The 20071-nt window shown below is 41.7% G+C and overlaps 1 protein-coding gene and 1 pseudogene across 5 annotated transcripts in view; both read right to left on the bottom strand.

Moving 5' to 3' along the window:
- Positions 1–20071, bottom strand: part of TBC1D22A (TBC1 domain family member 22A) — a 576359-nt gene that overhangs the window by 488125 nt on the left and 68163 nt on the right. The window lies entirely within an intron of this gene.
- LOC130268059 (U2 spliceosomal RNA) lies at positions 14409–14530 on the bottom strand (annotated as a pseudogene).

The raw sequence follows: 20071 nt of genomic DNA, 5'->3' as shown, positions 1-20071 counted from the left end.
GCCATGTGCCATTAGCCACAGGTCCCGGCCGTTGTTAGAGGCCGGTCCCGACCAGTTATGACACGGGGCCTTATAGAAAGGGAACGGACTCAGGGCATACAGGTACGCCCTGGGTCCTTAAGTGGTTAAAAATATTATAGGCTTGACCCCAATGTTCTAATTGGATAGGAGACATATGCCCTCTAAATCTCTTTCATGTGAAAGTAAGCGGTAGGGGAAGGATTTGTGAATCAGCGTAAGCACTCCAGACCTACTATCTACCGCCGGGGAACCTGGAACTTTGCCCACCCACAATTTCTGCATTATTTGGAAAGTCACTCTTAGCAAGGTGTGTATCCTCAAGGATAACTATGTCAGGGGGAACATGTTTCAAGAAACGCAGACTAAATATTCGTTTCTGAGGAGAACGCAATCCAAGAGATTAATCTACACATAAAAAACACTAACTCCCCAAGTGACTAGGGAAGGGAGAAACAGCAGCGAGACAAAGAGAAAAAGGGGAGGGAGCAGAAGGCAGGTATCCAGCTGATGAAGAATATATCTACAGGAGCGGGAGGACCTGGAAGGATACAGAGAGAGGCCCCACACATCAGGAAGAACGAGGACCAGAGGTGAGCCATCAGGCGCACAAACAATGGAAAGGGAAACCACAAACAGATAGAAGAGAACAAGAGAAAAACAAACATGAAACAGAACAAAACCGAAAAGCCCTAAAAGAGTGCAGCGCCCAGTGTGGAATAATGGAAGCTGCCATTCGGGTAAAGGACTTCACTTTTTAAAAGCATATGCGGAGACTAGGGCCCCACCCTCGCACCCCCTTGAACACTATAACTAAAACTCGGCTTGCTTCTGCAGGTGGAAAAGTCAAGTCGTGACATCCCCATTAACTCACATACATTGGTAAAACAACTCCCGTCCCCCTCACTATACCGTGTAAACTATATCAAGTAAACTATGTCAAATAAAGGGAATGTCAGCAGGACCCAACACCCCACAAAAAAAATAAGAAACTTCATTGAAGATGAGAAAAGAATACTCAGTCCAGTGAGGAGGATCGGCTGCTACAGCTTCTGTTATGCCTCTCCGCTGATTTCCTGCATTCCCTGGTATCTCCCGGTAAACACGTACGATCTTCTCTCTGTCTCAGGGATCTGGATGTGGTGTCACCTCGCCCCCTCTATAATAGTAAGCGGTGAGGAGGGGAACAAGAAGGTCTAACCGATTCCGCTAGTAGATCCTGAAGAGCTGCTTCTGCTGCCGCTGGTGCAGGGTATTGTAGTTTGAACAGTTAATTTGCCTTAGAGAGCTCAGTGCAGATCTTACTGTACGCCCGCCTGCGCTTTACCATCTCAGCAGAGAAGTCCTCAAATATCATTATTCTCCTGTTGCGAAAGGTTAACGGTGAGGTGTGCCTACGGAAGGCCCTTAGAAGTTCCACCTTGTCATTATAGTCAAGCAGTTTCAGTATAACTTGTCTCAAGCAGTTAACCTCTCCCGTGCGAGGCTGTGAGTGAGCAGATGGCATCTGGCCCAATCGCTGTGCACGTTTGGCTCGACATTTGTGCTTTAGGCAGGTCACTTTCACAAAAAGCTTGCAGATTTGATTGAAGAAAGAGATACGCTAACCCCGACCAGACACAAATTATTGCGACGTGATCTATTCTCCAAGTCTTCCAGTTTCTTGCTGACATAGCAGAGATCTGTTTCTGTTTGCCGCCGTCTGGCAGCAAGACCACTGTTTTCATCCTCTAATGCAATGATTCTCTGTTTGGCCTCACCCAACCGCTCTGCCTGAGCATTCAGGTAGTTCTGTATAAGCATCAGCGAGGAACACCGTGTTCTCAAGCATTTGCTGGATAGTAGGCATAATAAACTTGACTAGTACAGATGCTAGGGACTGAAGGTCCATGGGGGTAGACAAAAAGATTCCGCTGCTGCTGCTACAACTGATGCCAGGCTTGGAGAGTTAGCAGCAAGCTGTTGTACAGCATTCACTTGTGAGTCCCTGCAACCTCCATAACTGCTGGGGAATCTTCAGATGACAGTACATAGTAGTGCAGAAGGTCTTCCTCGGGTAAGCAGGTGGGAAAGCAGTGTCTTTATAGTGTTGATACAGACAAGATACCACAGGTAGACAGGAGGGCTATTATGAGACTGTGCCAGCTTAAGGTCATTTACAGACAGGCAAGCCTGCAACTGGGAAACAAGTGCGGGGGGGGGGGGGGGGGGGTGTAGTAATGCTCAAGCAGCCTGTAGCTGCACCAGGTCCCGTGAGACCAGGCTGGTAGGCATGGACTACTTGTGAACCAGAACTAAAGACTGCTATACAGCTCCAGATCTCCTGCGCCGAAGGAAACAGACACCACACGCCGGCTCCCCGCTAATCACCAGGACCTTCACAGAGATCCCGGCAGGTGAGTGAGACCTGCGCTGGCCGGTACGGTGCGGGTATGAGGCCCAGAGTGTGGAAGCTCCGACTCCTCGCTGCAACCAAAAGTACCACAAGCTTCTTTATAATTTTGATCACTTGGTCTTCTTTTATTTCTGCTGACTAGCAGATGCCTATTAACCAGCAAAAAGTTTTCAGGCCATCATTCAGAATTTCCTCAACGATAAATGAGAAAACTGATTGGGAAATTGCTGCAAAAGTTTACACTAAACAATGACTAGCACCATCTGCCATCACAATTTATTACACAATAATCGCTCTGTGCAAAAGCCCCTTAAAGGTGACCACCAGATTAAAAAAAAAAAAAAAAAAAAAACACAAGCTCCTTCCTATCTTTAACAACAAAAACTAGACAAGAGCCACTGTCAATTGTCCTAAAACACTTCAGGTCTAATTACACACTCGGCTTTCTTCAATAGAATTGATCAGGCAGCCAATACCGTGTGGGATTTAATTAAGGAAAGCTTTCTTTTGTGTGAAAAACGAATCCATTGTTTCAAACAAAACGTGAAATAGATAAAATACTAAAGATGTTCACTTTCCAGCTCAGCAAATTATTCTAAATGTTTTCCTCTGTAATGGAAGTATATAAAAGATCCCTTGCACTCTATAAAATGGTGTATCAATAAATAGTAAACTGTGAATTGTACTCAATAATTCGATTTCTGCCTGTTAAGAACAGGTAAAATACAGAGAGGGGGGAAAAAAACCACCCCTTCCTATCCATTCCACTTTATTTCTATAGAACACTGAACAGGAATAGAATCATGTTTAGAAAATGTAAACTCTTCCAAGTGGTTATTTTACAAATTTGCTCAAAAAAAGCAGATGTTCTCTCCATCCATGAGTGCCGTGACCCTTGATCAAGAGACTTGCCCTTAGTCAGGTAAGCCTCAAAATAGCTGGTCTGATCCATCTTCCAATGGAACTTTTAGAGCCCTTCTTTACCTTAAGGGGTTAAATTACTTTATCTGTGTCGATTGTAGATTCATTTTTACTTCTTGATCTAAAAGTTGCTCTTAAACCTAGTATCTTAAAGGGGTACTCCACTGCCCCAGCGTTCAAAACATTTTGTTCCGAACTCCGGGTGCGGGCTGCGATGGTAGTGATGTCACATAACGCCCCTCGTGACGTCACGCACCCTCAATGCAAGTCTATGGGAGGGGGTGTGGTGACTGCCACACCCCCTGCCATAGACTTGCATTGAGGGGCGAGTGGTGTGACATGGGGCGTGGCTGTGACGTCACGACCCCCGCAGCCCGCACACAAAATGTTCTGAATGCTGGGGCAGTGGAGTACCCCATTAAAGTGATCCTCCAGACACTCACTCAGTAAGCCTCATTGCCCTCAGTATGCTTATAGTAGTTACCTGGTAATCATGGTTCTCACTATTACTTTAGTTTCTGCATATTATAATTATTCTAGTTATAGAGGAAAATCTCCATGCACAGACTTTCTGCTAGCCCTGTAGCAGATCTTGGTTTATACTTATCAGTCAATATAAGGAGGCATAGCTACATAGAGGAGTGAGCAAACAAGCACAGACAGACAAGTTCAGTCATAACTAATAAGTCATGTCACTCAGAGGGTACACGCAATTGGTGGCTGGAAATTGAGCTTTTTTATTCAGAGCCAGAAGTGGGTTCAGCAAAAAGTATACATTTCTTCCGTTATATTTCACATTCCTTTTGAATTTATAGCATTTGCTCATGAAAAAACTGAATGCAATAACGTCACAAAGAGCGGTGTGTGTTATACATGTATTTTAGGAGACTTAAAGGGGTACTCCGGTGGAAAACTTTTTTTTTTTTTTTTTAAATCAACTGGTGCCAAAAAGTTAAACAGATTTGTAAATTACTTCTATTAAAAAAATCTTAATCCTTTCAGTACTTATTGGCGGCTGTATACTATAGAGGAAATGCTTTTCTTTTTGGATTTCTTTTCTGTCTGTCCACAGTGCTCTCTGCTAACACTTCTGTCCCTTTTAGGAACTGCCCAGAGCAGCATATGTTTGCTCTGGACAGTTCCTGACATGGACAGAAGTGTCAGCAGAAAGCACTGTGTTCAGACAGAAAGTAAATTCAAATAGTAAAGAATTTCCTCTGTAGTATACAGCTGCTAATAAGTACTTAAAGTATTAAGATTTTTGAAGAGAAGTAATTTACAAATCTGTTTAACTTTCTGGCACCAGTTAAGAAAAAAAAAGTTTTCCACCGGAGCACCCATTTAATCAAATCTCAGTGAACAAAAATATTACTGGTTTACTAGTTTACCAGTGGAATTACAAGCCACAAATCTATCACCAATATAGTGACAGCGTGGCACGGGAGTCACATGTGGCTTGCTGTCTTATATAAAAAAAAAGAAGACTCTGGATTGTTGATGAAGCTTTAAGGGGTTATCTGATGAAGATCTATTTTTCTGTAATAAGCCCGGAATGTTAGTGTTAAAAAAATAAATAAAAAAAACTATAATAAATAAACCTGGCCTTACCCCCTGATGCACCCCTGGATCTTCAAATACTACCACCCCAGTCTCTGCTGCAATGCTCTTTCTGCTTCTTGGGCCTGACATGCAACGCTGCAGCTAATCGATGGGACACCCTGTCCCACCTTGGTCACTGGTTGGCTGAGTGGCAATGACAGATTGGGCACGGGCACAAATTGCATATTGCCACTCAGGTAATCACTGGCAGAGATGGGACACTGGTGTGGCCAGTGACCATGATACCATATAAAAATGACCAGTAAGGAATTTTGGAGTGTTTGAGACAGGTTGGTCTGTACAACATCTAGCCTACCCAGAATGTCTCAGTCACCTTTCTTCCTCTCAGCTACAGAAACATCAATAGTGCCTCCTTAAAGGTACAGCAATGATCACAAAATAGATTTTAAAAGTGTGTCTTTAATATGGTATCCCCATTCCTCATTTGTAACCACAATCCTATCTCTAGGATACATAGCTTTATAAACACCTGCATTGATTTAACATTCGCTGTACAGCTCTTACCCAACACACAAGTGTTCCAGAAGTACAAAACATTTCTAGCAAAGAAATTTTAAGGAGCTCAACACTTCCATCACATTCATTATTCATCCTTTGGCACAAAATTGTTATTTCAGTAAGATTACTGTAAATCGCTACATGAGGAGATGGCTTGCATGAACAATTAAACGATGGAAACGATAAACTAGATTTAGCTTTATGTTCTTATAGCAAATTTCTTGAGCAATTTAGCCGCACAAACCTAAAAGAATTCCTTGTAAACTGGAACTGAATAGAACAGCAGCTCCCCCATCAGATGTGAATGGAAATAGCTAAGGAAGGTTGGCAAAGCAGTGTGTGTGACCTTGGTAAATACAGAATACTAATTAATAATTTCCTTTCACATACACATTCTAAGCTTCCTTGGTACAAATGGGTCTGGAGGCAGAAGACAAAAGGCTTCGGAATGTTAACAAATGTTTTTTGTATAGTGGTAAGCAACTGATTTTCTATTTCGACTATTCAGTTGGGAGCTGCTAATCATTGCTGTGTTTACTAGGCACTATTCATATCTACATGTAAAACTCAGCTGGAAAAGGGCCACGATACATTCCCAGACATCAAATAATAAGCCTTTTCAACAAAATACTCAGTAACAGGGGAACAGAATATGGACTCAAGCATTGATCATTTTTGTAAAGCATATGTAGCTATACCCAAACGTGATGTTATTTTAAAAGCCTGTTACACATAGTATGTATGAGTGCGAGTAGGTAGGATCAGAATCAAAGACAAGAAGGCACTAAAAAGTAGTACTAGTGTAAAATTCAAATTATCTGGAGGGTTGGCAGCTTGAAAAGACTGGATCATAGCCAGGTATGAAATATGGTTGCTTAAAGCCCAGATGAAATGGTTGCTCCAAGTTGGCTACAACTAAATGTTGAGGAAGGACTGAAGCAATGTCCCACTACTTACTGCAGAATGAGGCAGCAGGTAGCGGAAGAAGTGCTTCATTACAAAGCTTTCTCACAGGAAATCAATACACAGGAAAACATTAACATTTTAGATCAAAACTGCACATAGAAAATGTGATATGATCTGATAATATCTATAAACTATGAGGACAGCCAGATCCCCAAAATGGTCAGAGAAAACACAACTCAGAGGTTGGAGTTTGTCGATGCTATTAATTCAGGAAAAAATTAATTCTTCAAAAACTTTCGTGAAGGTACAGCTGAGCCAAATACACAAATGGGGGAGTTGGGACTCAAGTGCTGGCCGAACCATCAAACTGCCAACACCAATAGTTAAACACATACTAACAGAAAAAGAAAGGGACATACATATGAGAGCTAGACAACCTTGATAGTTTTAGGCAATTCGGCTAGGTTCAGACTACGGAATCTCTGGGCAGAAAATTTCCGCCCGGAGATTCCGAGTGCAGCCAGCACTGACTGAATCAGTCGGCACTAGGACCGTGCGGACACTGCAGTCTCCAATAGACTGCAATGTGTTCCGTGCGGATTTCTGCCTGAAGAAAGAGCAACCCCTTTCTTCAGGCGGAAATTTCCAAGCGGATTTTCCGTTCACAAATTCCGCTTCACAAATTCCAAAGTGTGAATTTGTGAACGGAAAACCATTCACTACACTGTACATTTTAGCAAGCGGAATTTCCGCCTGCAATTTCAAAGCGAAATTGCAGGCAGAATTTCCGTAGTCTGAACCTAGCCTTAGTTTCAGAATCCACAGCTTCCTCTCCGTCTACTACTCTGTAGCCCTTAGCAGTGAATGCTACTCTCAGCTTTAAATGGCCAATATGTACCATAGGCTGGGTTCACACTAAGTTTTAAGCCATACGGACTGTATACGGCTGGGGGGGAGCAAAAACCGGGTGCATTTCAACAGGCCGACCGGAGTCAAACGCCGACTCCGGTCGGCTCATTTTTGCCCCATATACGGTTCTCTAACCGGACCTAAAACAGGGGTAGACCACTGTTTTAGGTCCGGTGGGAAAACCATAAACGAGGCAAAAATGAGCTGCTCATTGAAATGCATTACATATGGGCCGGATACAGCTGGGATACAGGAGTGCCCGGTTTTCCCTTCCCCAGCCATATACGGCCCCGTATTGCTTAAAACATAGTGTGAACCCAACCTTATAGAGGCAATCTATTGTATTGCTGGTTATTTGACAACAATTTTCTAACGTTTCATGTGTGATCGGTACTCCTGTACTGTGCCTTTACATGGCTCAACAAATCATACAGCCCTTAAAGGGGTACTCCGGTGGAAAACACTTTTTTTCAAAACAATAATGATATTATCGGGCGCACAAAAGATCCAATCAGCTGATGAACAAGTATTTGCTCATTTGTCAGCTGATCACTGGCCTTTTTAAATGGGACAATGCTTGGGACCAAGCATTCCTAGAAGAGCTTATTTACCCAATTAGCCTGTTTAGAAGTGCATTAACCCCTTAAGGACGCAGGGTTTTTCCACTTTCGTTTTTCCTCCTTACCTTATAAAAATCATAACCCTATCAATTTTGGACTTAAAGTTCCATATTATGGCTTATTGCGCCACCAATTTTACTTTGCAGTGACATTAATCATTTTAATAAAAAAAAAAAAAATTGACGGCAAAACAGAAAAAAAATTAATTGTGCGACAAAATTGAAGAAAAAATGTAATTTTGTAATTTTGGGGGCTTCCGTTTCTACGCAGTGCATTTTTCCGTAAAAATTACACCTTATCTTTATTTTGTAGGTCCATACGGTTAAAATAATACCCTACTTATATAGGTTTGATTTTATCTTACCTCTAGAAAAAAAAATCATAACTACATGAACGAAAATTAATACGTTTAAAATTGTCATCTTCTGATCCCAATAACTTTTATTTTTCTGCATACGGGCCAGTATGAGGGCAAAATTTTTAGCGCCGTTTTCAGAAGTTTTTATTGGTACCATTTTTGTTATGATTGGACTTTTTGATCGCTTTTTATTTATTACTTGTGCTATAAAAAGTGATCAAAAATACGCTATTTTGGACTTTGGAATTTTTTTGCGTGTATGCCATTGACCATGCGGTTTAATTAACTATGTATTTTTATAATTCGGATGCAATTTATTAATTTTTTTACTTTAGACGTGCTGATCAACTTTGATCGCTGCGTCTATAGGGTTAATAGCATGTGGCACAATGATTGGTGCCGCATGCTATTAGCCCAGGGTCCCGGCTTTCATTAGCCGCTGGGACCGACCCGCTATGACGCAGCACGGCTTGACCCCACGTTATAGACCGGGATGGGGCGCAGGGCATACAGGTACACGTGCGTCCTTAAGAGGTTAAAGGGGTACTCCGATGCAAAACAAATTTTTTTATCAAATCAACAACAAAAAAAGTCCAACTGGTGCCAGAGAGTTAAACAGATTTGTAAATTACTTCTATTAAAAAAATCTTAATCATGCCAGTGCTTATAAGCTGCTGTATGCTCCAGAGGAAGTTGTATTTCTTTCTGGAGTTGTTTTTAGTCTGACCACAGTGCTCACTGCTGACACCTCTGTCCATGTCAGGAACTGTCCTGAGTACAAGCAAATCACCATAGAAAACCTATCCTGCTCTGGACAGTTTTTAATAGAAGTAATTTACATATATGTTTAAGTTTCTGGCACCAGTTGGACCTTTTTTTTATTTCCACCAGTGTACCCCTTTAATGCCCTTCTAAACAGGCTAATTGGATGAATAAGCTCTTCTAGCAATGCTTGTTCCCAATGGTTGGCCCATTTAAAAGGGCCAGCGATCAACTGACAAAATGAGCAAACGCTTGTTCATCAGCTGATTGGATCTTCTGTGCACCCAATAATATCATTATTGGCCACACATTACCATGTGTAAAAAGGGGATGTGCGGCCAACAATAAGGTTTAAAGGCTGCACAATTCATTTAGCTGTGTAAAGGCTTAGTGAATAAGTGCCGATCACAGAAATCAGTGCTTGTTATCCTGCCCCATCAGCCCCTGTAAAAGGGCCATTAAAACATCAAAGTGAATATTTTGATTATTCTTTGAAGGTGCGGGCCAAAGTGGGGAATATGGATGAGGCAGACAAGCTCGTTGAGCCGTCTCCCCGTCTCCATTGCGCAGAGCTGTGCAATACAGCTAGAAGATTAAAGACCTCTAACATCGGAAATAATGAATTATTACAAGTAAGTGACCCCGCATTGTAATGGTGTTCACCCGCACTATAACCCTTCTAGATAAACACAATAGGGACAAAATAGGGTTATAAGTTGAACTTGTTGGACTCTGATCTTTTTTTCAACTTCTAATTTAAGAACTATGTAACCCAGTTTATTGGGTTTAGTTCAGGTGAACTGCCCGTCAGTTTCGCCATAAGGCGTTACTGTCACTAGAATATTTGCCATGTCAACCAGGCATGTCAAAAGTTGTTGATCACACCACGTCTCACTGCTGAGATCCACTGTGATTGTGAGTTATAAGGAGAGAAAGCAGGCGGCATTGCACTCCGCCCCCTTCTGGCCAAGAGATCCACCAATTTTTCTGCGTGGAAGTTTATGCATAAAAATATAAGGATCTCTCAGCCGAGTCGGCCAGCCGAGCGCAATGTTGCCTACTTCCCTCGCTAATAACTCACAATCACAGTGGGTCTAAGCAGAGATGCAGCAGGCAGAGGTAGGCATGATAGCAGCTGCTCTGCCGGGGAGATACTTTCTGAGGCATCCATCGTCCATGTCCTGCTATCAATACTGCTCCTGCCTGAGGATTGAGTGAGTGGTCCTATCTTGAACAGTAGCACCATTATTCTGACGATGCCTGCCATTAGCATCTACGATGCAAGCTCAGCTCCTAGACTTGCTTTATAGTTGGAATGCCTCTTAGGACTTGAATGTATGTCCTGATGAGTTAAGAACTAGGACCTACATTTACATCCAATGTCGTTAAGAGGTTAAGCATTGTCGAGTGACAATGGTCAAATTGTGATGGCTAGATTACTAGGTCAAAGCATCTCCGAAATGGCAGATCTTTTAAAGCGTTCCAGGTATACAATGGTAGGTACCTACCAAGACGAGTCCAACTAAAAACAAACAGTATATCAAACAGGATCACTGGTGCTGATTCCAGATAGAAGACACACAATTTCTCTCTTCCATCTCTGTCCTAGTTTACAAAGCAAAGCTGATAAAAGAACTGCAGAAAACTATAAGTGTCAATCTATTGTATAAAGTTCTTTAACTCTGAAAAAGGAAGAATTCTAGCACAATTTACTGGGGAATATTTGTTGCATTTTATAGTGTTATTTAAAGCAGCTTAGTATATTTAAATGCAGTCATTAATATTTTCTTTGGTTATCTGTACACAGTCACTCTCTCGCGCAAAGGAATGAGTGCTGTGATAAAAAAGTAATGGAATCTTAAAACAGGTCCAGTACACTTAGAAATGTATGTGACCTTGCATTAGTAATGTGTAAGGCTGCGCTGCTTGCCTTTATAAAGCCTATTCTCTTCTATCTACACCAAACTGCTGATATCTTTTAGTTAACCATGAGCAAGAATACACAAGGCATTTTGCTTTGTATTTCTAGCATCACATGGTTTTTTCCTTAGAAATAAAAAATCCGTTTATTGCATTTTTTTTTTCTATCAGGGAAGGACTCCAAAAAACTGTAGCGGAAAGCATTTACCATGTGTTAAAGCAATGAAAGGTTCAAAACGCTGAGGAGAACTTCAAAACCTTATGATCACCAACACAAGACAGCGGCTCTCAGTCCACATTATCCCTCAGCACACAAATGTTTAAACTAGGACTGTTCACACAAGTAACAAAGCCTTTGAATGCTGGCTACAAGCTAAAACTGCCGAAAAGCCTCGAACGATGCCAAGCCTTATCAAAGCACCTTAACTAATCTTCTCAACCTGCTCTGCCATAGCCTAAAGGGTTCTAAATCACTGCATTTAGTAACAGTATAAAAATAGACAATTCTGTGGTTCACTGTGTCCAACTGCATTAGCCAGTTCTAAAGCTATAGTTCATTAAAGCAAGGGACAAGTAGCAATTAAATACAACTATTTAATTTTACAGAACATTACACAACTGATTGAAAGATAGAACAGACATGGGAAAATATGTTCTAGCACTATGCACACTTTAAAGGCTGGATGTGACAACAATTTAGTCTCAAATATGTGTACTGTTTATATTGTCTAAATGTCAATCTGTAAAGGGGTATATGGGACTGTCCAACGCATCACATATAGATTACTTGATTCAGACTAATTGCTACATTTCTAAGCAATAAATATTTGAAGACTGTCTGCCTTAATATATAAGTCAGGCTCCATTTGATGCTATCACAAAGCGCATTTGACTGTAACTGTTAATTCCCCAGTGACTTTCACAACATGACACAAAGCGTCACATATTAAGAGTTTAAAGCAGTGCTGGGCAAAAGTAGCTATAACTGTACTACTTGTATAGTAGGAACATTAATTAGCTTTACTTAAATTATCTCATTTTAACATATCAGTACGGTCATTTTTAATGTCCATCAGAACAAGCTAATTTATGGTTTCTGACAGCACACACGGTAAGCCTGTCTCCAATGCCTAATCTGTGCAGCATAATTAGTAATACAGAATTAATTCTGACACCTTCAAAAATGGGAAACAGTAAGACCATTGGTAGGTCATATTAATGTACTCACATCTGGAATAGTCAGTTTAGGATCTCACACTAATTAGATTTTTAGAGGAAATTGTTCTCTTGATTATTATTCCTACCCTCTACAACCTCCCTTGCTAATATTAGTTTGAGCACCACCTTCCTCTTGTGTCAAACTCTCTCGGTTTAAAAGTATTCAGTCCATTGGGAACAGCTTTTAGGGAAAGACTCAAAAAAAGAGCATTATGAGTATGCCCCATTCAAGTGTGAACAACATATAAGTTGGTCTCTAGAACACAACTGCAAAGCATATCATCTGTTATTGTTCGTTGATAAAGATATATTCTAGGACAGTGGTTCTCAACTTTTTTTTTACCTGAGTACCCCTTGACATCCTATTCCCAAATAATTGTACCCCCATATTAGAGACATTTTGTAATGATTATAGTATAATTCATATGCCTTACTGTCCTCTATAACAGGCCCCCTTGTTCCTCTCCCTGTCTCTCCAGTTCCCCAATTTATAGGTGACATCTTCTCTAACCGGAGTTTACTTTTCTTTTCTTCCCTATCTGGCCTAGACCGCCATTAAGATTTCTCCCATACAAGAATTCTCCACAGAACCAGCCAAATAAAGATTTTAGGCTCCTTTCTGCAGTATAATACCCACCTATTTACTAACTCCCCATGTTTATTGTCACACATAGTAATTGTACCCGCTTTGCATCCCCATAAAGTGGTTAGGCCCCCTCTGTGCCCCCCAATATAGCTGTAGGCCCTCAAACTGACCCCCAATATAGTTGTAGGCCACCATACTGTGCCGCTTTGGTGACCCACTGTAGTGTTGAGTGCGAATATACGAAATGCGAATTTTTACCGCAAATATCGGCATTTCGCGAATATAGTGATATATATATTCGTAATGATGAATATTCGTTGTTTTTTTATGCAAATTTTTGTGAATATTTATGCAAATATCGGCACTTCCAGACTGGACACTGATCCCTCCCTTCTTTTAGGTTAAAGATATAATTGCACATGCACACTATGCGAAATTCATTACGAATTTTCGAATGGAAAAAAAGAGAAAGAACATAGCTAATATATTTGCGAAATATCATGAATTCGAATATGGCACCTGCCGCTCATCACTACTCCACTGCTCCTCTGGTCTGTGGACCTATTGCTATGGCTCATAGCAGTAGATCCCCAGTCTGCAGTGGCAGTGGAACAAAACTTATGGTAGTTACTGCCCACAGCAGCCCAGTGCCCGTGCTTCCCCTTGGCTGTCCTCCTGCTCTGCTCCTCGGTGCAGTGAAGTCAGCCCACCATTTCTTTTAAAGTTGTCCAGACCAGTAACCAGTGGCTGCCATTACAAATTTTTTTTTCATGTACCCCCTGGAGATCTGCTTAGTACCCCTGGGGGTACTTGTACTCCAGGTTGAGAACCGCTGTTCTAGGGCTCTAACACCATCATAGATAAAAGACAAAGGTAACTAAAGAAATAAAGTCACCATTTATGCCTGCATTGGCCACAAGCAGACTGTAATAGAAGATCCCTCATTTGAAAGTTCACTGCTATACAGTATAAGCCCTTTAAGTCCATATTCAACTTGAAAAGGGAATCCAATGCCAGACATGAGCTTTAAAGGGGTACTCCACTGAAAAACATATTTTTTTTTTATCAACTGATGCCAGAAAGTCAAAGGGGCATTTCAGGATTTTTTTTTATTTGACTATGCTACAGGAGCTGTAAAGTTAGTGTAGTTCATAATATAATATAATGTAGTTCCTAACCACCCACAAGGAGTTCGCAGACACTGCCCACACAGGGGTACCCCATCAGTCACTTCACCCAGGAAGTGGGACACAGACTGCAGTCGCAGCGGATGCAGTAAGGGTGGCCGGTGGAGAAGGGAACAGGCTTAATGGCACTCACTGTGTAAACATACAGAAAACATCCATGCAGATGTTGTCTTTGGTGGGATCTAAGCCCCAGACCCCAGTGTTGCAAGGCAACAGCATTAACCACTGAGCCACCGTGCAGCCCCTGACGAGGAACACAGGTTACTGACCCAAAGTCCAAACCTCCGGCAAAACTGCATACCCAGCGAAAGTGACCAATGGTGTGCAGGGGAAAGCGGGGGAACAGGGACTAGAAGCACCCAGTGTGGACTCTAGGTCCGCGGCTTCTATACAATGCACAAGGGCTAGTGCCGCAATACGGATCAAAAGCCAAACATTCCAATATGTGAGGTGCACTGAACCTGAATAAACAGATTTATCAGTCCCCCATTAAGGGTGACTGAAGCAAAAAAATCCATTCCGTATGTGGTTCCGGGATAGGGGACATAGCAGATATTAAACTGATAAGAACAGATACTACACTTGATCCTAGCCAATAAGCCAAGAATCGATAAGAATGCCCTAAAGGCATACTAGTTAGGCAGGGGATCGAGGGAAAAACGCTAAACTGATTGACAGACAGGATGAAGCCGGAGGCTAAATTTACAGAGCGCCTGCGGGCCTTCGGCCACATGGGCTGGTTGATTGCCATATCAGCCGGGCGCCGGCCGACTGGAAAAAAAAGAAGACGCGCCTCCCCGGCAGCTGCTGCAGAGACGAGGCGGCGGAATGGACGCATGCCGCTGCCGGATCTGACTCCACTGCTGCTCCGTCCAGCCATGCGGGAGAGCCGTTGACTAAAGAGGGTCCAGCCTGCAAGGTAACAGCAAGCGGCCAGCTTACTGAGCCTGGCTGCAAAGTGACAGATGCTGCCAGAGCAGGGAAGGGAGGAATTGCTGGAGAGGTACATCCGCACCAGGACCTACATTTAAGTATGTGGTCATTAAGGGGTTAAAGGGGTAGCCCTGTGGAAAACTATTTTATTTAAATCAACTAGTGCCAGACAGTTAAACAGATTTGTAAATTAGCAAAAAATATTTACCCAAAACCTCAAGGAAAGTGTATATTGAATAATAAATTAAATAGACCGTGCTTCAATTAACTGTAATATTTAATATAATATCATATCAATTATAAAAAGAGATTAAGATGATCCCCTCACAGGGCCCTAAGGGGGGATCGAACAAATGCAATAAAATACACTAAAATAATTCCTGATGCTTCTAGTGTGCGTTCATATAACAGATAAAATATATCTTAACAATAGATGATACCTTGTGAAAAAATAAGTATGGTAAATCACAAAATAGAATAAATGGTAATGAATACTAATGGCAGTTATAATGGAACGGTATTGCAGTGTTATCCTTTTGATATAAAGATATCAGAATTGTGGTAATTCCGCCATAAGCAGAGATGTTTAAAAGTTCAGATGTTAAAAGTTCCAGCAGTATTGAATATAGTGAAAAGTCTGTGGACTATAATGCCGGTGTTGGTCTGCGCTGGCCCGATGAATTAAGCTGCCCGTCTGTATGCACAGGATTGTAAAAGCGCTTTAAAGGTGGAAATAATGCGCTCACCGGTATCTGATGTTTAGGCAGTCCACGTTGAGATCCGATCAGGGGCAAGGCTATTTGCCGGTTCTCTGATGTACTCCAGTGGTCAGCCTCGTGGAGTTGGCGTGTGACGTCACTGGGAGCTCTGCTGGAACAACGGCCTCACCGGAGTAGAGATGAAGGTGGAACAAGAGCCGCAGATGTTCAACCGCAAAGATACTCTGCAAGGTGTATTAGGTAAAACTGCAACTGGCAGGTATAAAATCGCACACACGGATGGCATCTACTTCCTAGACGTGTTTCAGGGTACTGAAATATCGACCCTTTCTTCAGTAGGACACTCCTACTGAAGAAAGGGTCGATATTTACCGGTGAGCGCATTATTTCCACCTTTAAAGCGCTTTTACAATCCTGTGCATTCAGACGGGCAGCTTAATACATCGGGTCCGGTGCTGTCCGGACCAGCTGCCACTACCACCGGCAATATCACTAGTCAGCACCTGCCAGCGCAGACCAACACCGGCATTATAGTCCACAGACTTTTCACTATACTCAATACTGCTGGAACTTTTAACATCTGAACTTTTAAACATCTCTGCTTTTGGCGGAATTACCGCAATTCTGATATCTTTATATCAAAAGGATAACACTGCAATACCGTTCCATTATAACTGTCATTAGTATTCATTACCATTTATTCTATTTTGTGATTTACCATACTTATTTTTTCACAAGGTATCATCTATTGTTAGGATATATTTTATCTGTTATATGAACGCACACTAGAAGCATCAGGAATTATTTTAGTGTATTTTATTGCATTTGTTCGATCCCCCCATAGGGCCCTGTGAGGGGATCATCTTAATCTCTTTTTATAATTGATATGATATTATATTAAATATTACAGTTAATTGAAGCACGGTCTATTTCATTTATTATTCAATATACACTTTCCTTGAGGTTTTGGGTAAATATTTTTTGCTATAGAATCCTCTTTTTTGCACCTATGGTATAGGTGCCTACCCAATTTAACCTTGGATTAGTGTATTAATTGTGAGCTGCACTTATTCCTTTTCTTCAGATTTGTAAATTAGTTCTATTTAAAAATCTTAATCCTTCCAATACTTATCAGCTGTTGTATGCTCCACAGGTTGTATTTCTTTCTGGAATTATTTTCCATCTGATCACAGTGCTCCCTGCTGACACTTCTGGCCATGTTAGGAACTGTCCAAAGTAGAAGCAAATCACCGTAGTAAACCTCTCCTGAACTCAACAGTTTCTGATATGGACAAAGGTGTCAGTAGAGAGCACTGTGGTCAGACAGAAAAGAACTCCAGAAAGAAATACAACTTCTTGTGGAGTATACAGCGGCTGATAAGTACTAGAAGGATTAAGAGTTTTAAATAGAAGTCATTTACAAATCTGTAACTTTCTGGCACCAGTTGATTTATATAAATTTGTTCTCCACTGGAGTACCCCTTTAACTAAATTGGTCTGTATACAGGACCCTTAGTGGTGCCACAGAAAGCATTCTCTTAGGCCACATCACCAATAGTACAGTAACCTGCCAGTAAGTAATGCTCCTTACAACACAGGCAGGCACAGGAGACCAATAACAAAATGCTCTTCAACATACCACATATTTCTCACTTTCCAACAATGTGCTTAACAGTATATCGTCTTTTCTGCACCAGTCAAGAAAAACAAAAATGAAAAGAAATGGACGAGGAGTTAGCTGTTAGGGGGTTACGAGACCCATGCAAGCATTTGTAAGAATGCATTTTTGATCGTAATTGTTATTTTCCAGCAAGCCTTTTTTTGCAATCTTGCATTCAATTCATAAATCGTGGATAGAAGCGCTAACATTATAATATATAGCTTATACACAATACCTCCATCCAAAATATGAGTAGCCTATAAGCTTTTTTTAGTCATGATTTTGACAGTGTATCTTGAAAAATATATTTTCCATATATTTCAATGCAGTGAAAGCAAGATGTTCTTTCACATTTAAATGTGGATTCCCCATAACAATTCAACTCATTATGAGCGCCTGACGGCTTTGCGCATTTCAATAGGCCGGCATTTCTAATCGCTTGTATATGCTATATTTTAATTCAAAAGAATCAAAAAAATGAGAAGAAAAACCTTCCTTCAATCAGGAGGAATTTTAATGTCAAGAGCTTTAGGAAATAATATAAATTATAATAAGGCAATCAAATAGATTTCTTTGAAAAAGGTTTTAAAAATATTAACTTTAAAGTAACTTAGAAATTAGCTTTTATCAATCCATACATTATGGGGGGAAAAAATGTATAAAAAAAGTTACAGTGGCCTTGATTTAATCGTATTGTTACCCTTCTTTTGATCGTTCATAAAAGTTTCCATGTCAATAACTGCTAAAAAAAAATAAGTTAAGTAAGGTTACAAAATAGACAATGACACATTTACTTCTATAGAGTGTACTTCTACATTATTATGCTTGTGGTATATACAATCGAGCACTAATAAAATCAAAGATTAGATATTCTGCAATATAATGATGTATATATAGAAAAACTTAAGTACATTTAACATGAGCTTACGGAGATACAGACTGGTACAGAAGAATGCCCTATCTGCAAGGGTTTACAATCAAACAGCTTACATAGTTGTGACATAGTTTTAAGGTTATTACAGGTTGTAAACTTTGCAGTAGAAGTGTTTCTTCAGGTTGCGTTTGAGAATGGTGGGAAATAGGGATGTATCGATACAGATACTCGACATTTGCACGAGGCATCATGGAGGTGCGGTAAGCTGCCTGCACTCTCCGCTCCCGAGCTAAGCAGTGCGCTCAGCAGCTAAGTGCACATTATAGCCGGGATCCATATTATCCCTTTAGATGCTGCGATCAAAGTTGATTGCGGCGTCTAAAAGTCCTGAGATTAACTGCGGGTCAGCTCAGGAATGTTGATCAGGATCACCGCAATGTAATAGAGGTGTCCCGATCAGCTGTGAGGAAGGCCGGAGGTCCCTTACCCTACTCCGTGCGTCCGATCGTTGCTCTTTTACTGCTGCCAGCCATGGCAGGCAGCAGTAAAGGATCGCAGATAACATTGATCGCTGCTATGATATGGCATAGCATTGATCAGTGAATGGGGACTAAAAAAAGTAAAAAAAAAAATTGTAAAAAAATTATAAAATGTGAATTAACCCCTTCCCAGTAAAAATAAGAATCACCCCCTTTTCAAAAAATGTTTTTATAAAATAAAAAAAATTTATATATTTTTTTAATATAAAAAAAAGCCCTCTCTCTTATAAATACAAAAAAAGATCCCTGCCCTTTTTCCCATTAAGGGTACGTTCACATGGGCGGATGCACAGCATATTTTACGCTGTGGATCCACAGCCGAAGGACCTCAACATGCTGCCTTTAGATGTGCCTGCTCGGTGTGGCAATACGCCATTACAAGCAGACACACTGAAGGGATGTGCGAGTCGCTGCGCATGCGCGGTGTACTCGCACACATCGCGGCCGTTCCCCCTGCTCCATGAGCTAGGCAGAGAAAGGCTGCGATGTGAAAATACACTGCCCATGCACGCTGCGACTCGCATATCTCAGTGTGTCTGCTCGCAGCAGCGTATTGCCACTCTGAGCAGGCACATTTAAAGGCACCAGGTGGCGGTCCTTCAGAAGCGGATCCACAGCGTAAAATATGCTGAGGACCTGCCCGTGTGAATATACCCTTGAGGGAAAAAAAAAAACACCCCGTCAAATTACATTGAAAAAATTATCGGTAATTGGTTTTGGCGAGTACTTAAAGGGGTACTCCGCTCCTAGACATCTTATCCCCTATCCAAAGGATAGGGGATAAGATGTCAGATCGCCAGAGTCCCGCTGCTGGGGACCCCGGGGATCGCTGCTGCAGCACCCCGCTATCATTACTGCGCAGAGCGAGATCGCTCTGCACGTAATGACGGGCAATACAGGGGCCGGAGCATCGTTACGTCATGGCTCCGCCCCTCGTGAAGTCACGGCCCGCCCCCGTCAATACAAGTCTATGGGAGGGGGCGTGGCAGTCATCACACCCCCTGCCATAGACTTGCATTAAGGGAACGGGCCGTGATGTCATGAGGGGCGGAGCCATGACGTCACGCTGCTCCGGCCCCTGTATCGCCCGTCATTACGCACAGAGCAAACTCGCTCTGTGCAGTAATAATGGCGGGGTGCCGCAGTGGCGATCCCCGGGGTCCCCAGCAGCGGGACCGCAGCGATCTAACATCTTATCCCCTATCCTTTGGATAGGGGATAAGATGCCAGGGGCGGAGTACCCCTTTAAGAAAAAGTATTGGTACTCGTACTCTGTGTTAAAAAAAATTGTATCAGAACATCCCTTAGTAGGAAAGGTTTAAATGTGCATTGTCATATGCAAAATGTTCTATAATATGTAGATAATAACATGTATATTTGTAATGTATACAGAGAAGACTGCAAGAAATCGCACTCACCAGTCAGACT

This window comes from Hyla sarda, chromosome 4 (assembly GCF_029499605.1).
Source record: "Hyla sarda isolate aHylSar1 chromosome 4, aHylSar1.hap1, whole genome shotgun sequence".
NCBI lineage: Eukaryota > Metazoa > Chordata > Amphibia > Anura > Hylidae > Hyla > Hyla sarda.
The sequence above is the reverse complement of the archived record's forward strand: the minus strand, read 5'-3'. Positions and strand labels throughout refer to the sequence as shown.